The sequence below is a fragment of the Pinus tabuliformis genome, chromosome 4_2 (assembly GCF_031772625.1).
Source record: "Pinus tabuliformis cultivar Carrire ecotype Pingquan chromosome 4_2, CPIR1, whole genome shotgun sequence".
NCBI lineage: Eukaryota > Viridiplantae > Streptophyta > Pinopsida > Pinales > Pinaceae > Pinus > Pinus tabuliformis.
Window position 1 is genome coordinate 191,834,923 of NC_142304.1, and position 8,054 is coordinate 191,842,976.

The window sequence follows — 8,054 nt, forward strand, 5'->3', positions numbered from 1 at the left end:
GTGGGATTTCCTTCATCAATACACTTCCCCTTATCCAATTTGAATGATATTTGGGTTGATTGTGGTCCTCTTGAAAAGAGGAATTCAATGTAATTCTTATCTACATCAAATGATATATCCAAAGTGGAATTTTATCGTAGTTACATAACTTAACACTAACAATCCTTAAACAAATGACCTTAGTGGCTCCACCCTGAACTAGGAGTCTAGAGTTAAGTGAGAAAACCAACCACAATACTTTATGTGGCTACACCCTACCATAATAATCCAAATCCCATTGGTTTACTTGCTCATCTTGAAGCCAATAAAATAAATCTCTAGAATAGTGCTTGGCCTAGAATCCAAAGAAATAAGGCCTCCACCAAAATTAGGGAATCCAGATAGCCTTTCTAATTCACATGAGAGAGGTTAAGACCACTCTTCTCTACTCAAAATTGAAAAGGATTTTTATTTTCATATCATCTATCTGTTTTATTCTCTTCTACACCTCAACCACCAATTTAATGAACCAATTTCTATCTCCTTTTTTTTTCCGTTATGTGTGCCCTCCTTTACATATATGCTTCTCCTTTGACTAAACTCCTTTGCGACGTCCTCTCCCTTTTACCTTCCCCATAACAAAGAGAGATCCATTCCTCATAATCCACACCATTTCAACTTCTTCCAACCTTCATGTGTGGTTCATATATTCAGACCTAATTGCCATCCTCTGGTGAGTGGTTCTATTATGATTGCGTGTGATCATCATAGATCATTTTAGGGTTGAATCTTAGCCCATGAGTGAAATTTAAGGGGTTTTATATTTTGCATGGGATTTTTTTTTATATTACACCCCTTTTCTATAGTTTGCCCAAAAATTATTTAATAAATAAATAATGATTATATTTTAGCAATGAAAAATGAGCCATACAAGCATTCAAAGCCCTAATTTGCCTTGTTTTCAGGTGGTGTTTGCTTTTAATCACCCCCAATTTCCAGGAGTGGCACTGGTTTGGGGCTATTTCACTCCTACCATTCTTTGAAATCAAAGGTACGGTTGAATTCACAAGTGTGTAGTTTGATTCACCTGTATAAGAAATAACTCTATGATCAATTGAGTCTTCATAGCAGGCAGAGTGACAGAGTCGAATGTTGGCCTCTTGATCCTTAAATTTACTTTTTCCCTATATCTGAGTATGTCATCGTACTCCTATATTAGAGAGGGTCACGATCATGTGCACAGATTCAAATCTACTATTAATTTCAATTAAGAAGTATTTTAGAGCCCAAACTACTACAACACATTGAGACAGGTTGAACATGTTGCAGAGGTGGCACTTAATACTCTTTCCTAGAGAGGCCCTTTGTGAGTTGTTGCTGCATGAATATTGGTATGGCTTTCATTTTGACAGTGTTTTGAAACTTATTTCTTGGATGATCTATTTCCGTTGACGGTCACTAAATGTTGTTTAAATAGGATGAGATGGAGGTATAAAAAAATTTGTTGCAAGAGATATCTCAAAGAGGAGGAGAAACACTAGTTGTGTATACTATTCTGTGGTCTAGTCTATGCCATCTTCCCTATTGTACTTTCAATATGGAGTTAGTTGGGTTAAGCTATACTGATGAATGGTTCAAGAACAAAAATAGGTCGAGAATAATGTTGCCATGATTTCCTGGTCAAGTTTAAAATAATGTAAGTGCTTCTTAAAATTTTAATATTTTATATATAGCTTAAGGTGTATTTTTATTATAATAGGTATTGTAGTTCCGTGCTTGTGTTTTTATGTGAAGTTTGAGAAATGTTTTTTCTGCCTTGCAACTAAATAGCTTAGTATGTTTGATTTATATATGCTAATTTTATTGGTTTTTGTGGGATGGTAGTGGCACACCAACATGGGGTTTTCTCACAGACACCAACGGAGGGAGAATGTAATGATGAGTAGGAGAAAATCACTATTGCAAGAGAATTTTCACAACATAGTTCTAGGGATATAACATTGGCCCAAAAATTGAAGCAACAACACTCAACGTCTAGGAGAAAGATGCTCGCCTAGAGAGAGAGATAGTAGCAACCATTTTTTCTAACACCAACATTATGAACCTTGGGCTGGAAGTGCATCAGAATGGGTTTCTTATGATTTTCCCACAGAAGGCTATTCCAACTTCATTTCTAGTCACAATCATCTGATTGTTAGCAACAATTGCATCATTCTAATTTTCAATCATCTGGGTCTAGGATTTTTCCGAATAGATCAGTCTTTCTTCATTATTCACCTTCATCCTCCTCTCTCTCAAGGGAAACTATTGTAAATAGTAAATCTCTTGTTGGTGATTGTGTTGGGAGATCTCTACATTAGCCATTTCCATTAGCATGGTCTAGGGAAGTGTTGTGCTATGAAATAACCCCCCATTTATTTATGTATAAATATATTAAGAAATTATTATATAAATAAATGGGGACCCCTTAAATTTAAAAAAAAAAAGGAAAATAAAACAGTTTAGGGTTTTAAAAGGAAAAATTTGAATTTTTTTTAACAACAAATCCAAATTTCATTCGGCCCAAACAACTCGAATGAGCATGCCTTCAAGAAATATCGATGTATCACATTTCGCAAGTCTTAATGAACAACTCCCGATTTTATCCTTATGAAATTTGTGATGCGATAAATATAGCCCCCAAGAACAAAACATGCTTAAAACTTAAAAGGCTTAGGTATTGTTAAAAAGCTACTCTATATTTGAACTTTCCCGCATCAAAAATTTATAACGAACAGAATATATAAAAACCCCGAGGACCATACTGATTGCAATATGAGATAAACCATTTGGACCCAATATAACAATTAATGCAACCTATAAACATGTCATGCCTGGATGAATAAAAAATTAGCAAAATGCAGGCCACTCCCTTCACTTCTGATCTTCCGATTGCGATAAGGTTATTTGTTAAAATGATCGAATTTAATAAAATCATAAAAATGAATAACTCAAAGGAAAAATCATGCTTATTAAATCATTAATCACGCCCACTCTAATGCCACGTCATTCCCATCTGCTCCAAAAACTCGATTGTGATATTTCAATCATCGCATAAAAAAGACTTCCCATACCCAAAGAACCGATATAATGATATCGCTATCGCATATCAGGGAAACACATGGAAAAACGTTCTAAATACCATTTGAAATGTTTTTGCGATACGATCTATTAATGAGATAATAAATTCTCACATGAATCTATGGTTTTAGTTATTAAAGACTTATAATGGTATTTATGATTTAAAGCCCCAAGGTGATTTGATGGCATGTATATAGATATTTTAGATTATTTCGCATTTAAACTATGCTTGTCGTCATTTCAAGCCTTGTATGTTCAAACGCTCCTGCATTTCATCCTTATTTCTCTTCATTCTTATATGTTTCCAATTTGCAGGTTAAACACGAGAAGAAGTAGTGTAATAGGATCACCAAAATAAAGAAAGGAAGGAAAGCCATGCATACTTCACAAACCGCACCTTCTGCTTCAGATGTAACAAAAATTCCCCCACTTTTCTCAGAAACTACATGCACAATAGAGTGTGGAACTTCCTCGTGGGAATCCATGTACCAATTTCTTGAAATAGTAGGACCTAAGGTAATTCAAAGTGTGGCAACAAAAAATTCTACTTCATCTTCTGAACCCTCCAACTATGTAGCCACCAGCTCTTTTCTTCACAGGATAGCTCCTCGACCCTAGATCCTTCCTTATACCGATATGGTAAAATGGATAGTTGAGAACATCAACATCATCGATAGGACATTCTTGACTTCAATAAAATAGTCATCGGGTCCTTTACAATTGAATATTTGAAGAAAATGTACCATATACCTGACCCATAGAAGGTGTATGACAAATATTTCCTCAAACACTTTGCAAGAGAGAATGAGGTAGCATCAAATCCTATTAAACAATGGAGATCCTACCTGAACAAACATAAGCATGAGAAATTAGGTATCTACTCTATATCTTCTCTCATTGCTCCCTATTCTTATATCTCAATTATGATGTTTAGACTATTCGGGCACCGTAATACAACTAAATTCTTAGTCAAATGGGTTCCTCTTATTGAGGTAGCAGTCGATTCTTATATAATGGATTGGGGCACTATACTTTCAAATAACATTTCCTCCCAAATCCGAAAATTTAGGCAACATTAGTATGTTCCTACCAAAGTAGTTCTGCCATTCTTTATGAGTGCATATATCATGGATGCAATATATTTCACCTCAAATTTCCCAACCATGGGATGAAAATGGACCATTAAATATCCCATTCCCATCCATATATATCATAAAATTTTGTGGGAATCTAATTTGCACACCCATTTCTATAAAAGTTTCTAAGGATTCATGCTTCCAATTCACCAAGAAGTTTTTGACAAAGGAGCGCCGAGAGTGTCCGAAGAGGCCAAAACTGATTTCATACCAATAGGCAGGTGGTTTGGTGAAGAGATTTTTACCTATGTTAGAGTCTATGGAAGTCTATCACCTCCTCATGTTCTCCCATTATATGTCCCTGTTAAACTACTAGCTAGGGAGATTGTCTATCAAACTATAGGGGATGGACTGACAAAGACCTAAAGGAAGCCAAGAAATATATTTGACCTTCATTCCCTGTACAATGTGGTGTATATTCTCTAAATGATTTCAATCATGTTGCGCTTGAAATTGATAATATTACATGTTTGAATCTTGCTACCATTCCTGCTAGACAGTTTGATCCTAAAAAAGTTAGACGAAGTTTTACTGCCGAAGTTAAAATTAGGCAATTAAAACATGAAGATGATGACTATGATGGCATATTTGAATCTACTAAGGTATTTTCAAAAGTGCAACATATGGATACATTGAAACTAAATTCGGAAAGGGTAGCACAATTCCAAGAATACAGAGAAAGAAGACTACAAAATGTCCCTTTGGATCTATTGATGATTCCTCAAATGATTAATGAGAAATACTGGACCAACACTATTTATTTCATGAGCAGAGTGATATACATCGGGTAATTTTATCATTTTATTTCTATTTCTTTATGAATTGATAGTCATTTCTCTTTATACTGTTTATTATATGTATCTTTTCTAGTGCAGTTCTGTATTAATTCACTTCTGAACATACTATAATTGTCATCTTTAATACATATATAAAAAAAAATTAATGTTATTTGATTTCGATATGTGTTTCATCCATTATTTTGATTAAATATTTAATCAACATAGTTATCTTAACAACTTTTCATTTCTACCCGGATGAGGGTGTCATCAACATCATTTAACTGATAAGACGGTCCACCGGCGGGTTGGGAGGCCATCTATCTAAGCGCATCATCCTTAGAGCCCATCGCAGTTGAAGTAAACACACCTTGCAAGTAACATTTACTGTCTCCGAAAGCTGTGATGAGCTTATTTCCTTCCGCACTATGGCCTCTGCAAACTGTATAGTTTCTCCTCCCCTTCTCCATGGCATTTTTTCTCTGCAAGCAACCGAACCTTGTCTTAGAACTGCTACAGGTAGTCACTGCCTGATTCTCCCTTGTCAGGATTTTGGTAATGGTTTTCATTTCTCGCATTCTCATCATTGTCATCTTGATTGCGGCTCACTGTTACACTAAAAAATGTCACCTTGACTACTTACAGTTAGTATGGCTCAAATCAACAAGTCATGCTACCCTCTTAGGCAAGTCTCATGCCTCTGTTATCCATCTCAAACTCAAAGAAGAGAGAAAGTCTTGTAAAAATCATGTTTATCTCTGGGGTCGCAGGTTCTCTCTAGCCTTACCTGCGGGGACGCTGACCATGTTCACAAAATCCGCGTCCATAGACGCTCTGTATGTTAAGGGACAGGTGCGTCCCTCTGTAAAAGGCAAAATGCGCGAGTTTTATCTTGAAAAAGTTACTTGTGGTTACTTCTAGAACATTCTAGAGGTCGGTTTGATGAAATGGATGCGCCTCCAGTTGGTTCATGTATCTCTATTAAGGGGGAACTTATCCCATCAATAAGGGAGCTATCCCACCCATAGAGGGGGATGATCCCATTGATAGTGGACCTGAATAACCTCTTTACAGCACTATAAATGAAGGCATTGAGCCAGAAGGAGAAGAGGTTGGAGCTATACATTTTCTTTGGGTAAATGCTGCAGGATTTAGGTCTTCCATTAGAGCCCTTGTGAGGAGAGATTGTCTTCACTTGATTCTACTTGGGAGAGGGTGAGCTTTGTCAAAGTAGAGGAAAACCCTTGATGGACCCTGGGAGGAACTTGCACAACACCAAGGCCAGGTTGTAAGAGTTTCTTTGTTTCGTTATTAATACAAACTGGTTTATTTTTCTCAATAGCTTGTGTTAATGAGTTATTTCATGTGTTCCTTGGTCTGCATGTTGAATATATGTTTTATTATATGAAATGCAAGTGCTTGGTAATTGTTTGATTGTTTGTGGTTGCAGGAATTGACTTGAAGGAGGAGCTCATCCGGATCGTCAAGAACGGACTTCAACAACAGCGTTTTGGAATAAGGTAAGCCTAAACACTTGTAGTTTTCATGTTGTAAAAGGTGTATTTAGAGAAAGATCACTCCATTTTGTCTTGTTTGTCATTAGAATGTCTTAGACTTCTAGGAAGGTCAGTCGTGTCCGCACCCTTGACAGATTCCGTGTGACAAATTGGCGACTCCGCTGGGGAATCCATTAATGAGAGAGTCTTTTCCTTTATATGAACTTTGCTTTGAGAAAATCATTTTTATTTTCTGGTTTTTGACTGTGAGAATTAGTATTTGGGTGGCTTAGCTGTAGCTTTAGTTGGCTTTAGTTTTTCTTCCTTTTTCCAGAAAGACGCAGTCTCTGTGTGCTGCACAGTGCGTTCTTGGACGCGCTGTTGTCGACTGCACAGTGCGGGGCCGCACCTGTGACAACGGCTGGCCTGCGTCTTCCTGTAAAAGTTAAGAAAATTCCATTTTTGCCTTAAATTACTTTTAGATTTTGTTTTTTCTTAGTGTTTTCTGCCCAGATCCTTTAGTACCCTGTCAAGAATTCTCACCTGAACTCGTTTTGTGAGCTTTGAGTGTTTTAGTGGTTTTCAACGAAGTTTAGACCTAGGGTTTGATTTTTGGAAAGGCTTTGTAGTGACTTTGAGCTTAGAAAGTTGTCCAGCCTTAGATATCTCTGGTTAGTCAACCTTCTTAGAAGTTGAGCCTGCCGTAAAGTCTCCTTGTTTGAGCAACTTGTCATTTGAGTTGTTTTGGGTCAAATTTCGAATTGCTTGTTTTTAAAGTATTGATTTCCATTTTCAAAAAGGACAAAAAGATTAGAATTTTGTTTTGACTAGTTTTTGGTTCTGCAATAAGCTAGTCCTTGATTTGATTGTGATCAAGTAAAACACCTTAGAAATAATCATTGTTAGTTTTGGCCTCGTTAAGATTGCTTAGAGTAAATTTGCCTTTAGTTTGCTTATGAGTGCATTTTCATAGATTTTAAGAGTTTTTAAGATTGTTTTTTTGGTTATATTAGATTTATTTGCTTTATTAAAAGAAAAATACAAAAACATCTTCTTAAAAGTCTTGTTTCAAGTAGCTTTTTGTTTTCAAAAGAAGAAAAGAGTTTTTTTCGTGCATGTAAAGAGAAGTTATGTTTTTATGCTTGGAAAAGAAAAACGAATTGTTTCTTTGATTGTCTTCAATTAAGAAGTTGCTTTTATAAGGATTGCATTCTCTCAACTTTTTAGTTAAGCAATTCATCGAAAAAGTAAAGTAGTGGATAAATCATTTTAGGTGCATTTTGTAGTGGTTTCGAGTCGAGTCAACATACCACTAGTTTCACTTCCATCACCTTTTGACTTAAGAAACAACCTTAAAAGTAACGCTTAAATTAAAATCAATCTAGTAATCTTTATTTTTCTAGGGCTCTGAAGCACCAACATAGCTTAGGCTAGGGTCTTGGAGTAGGTGAGTACTTAACTCTCCAAGACTACAAAACCAAACAGATAGTCTATCTTGAGTAGAACAAATCCAATTGTTTCAGTTACATTCTGGGAAAGCTCCTCTT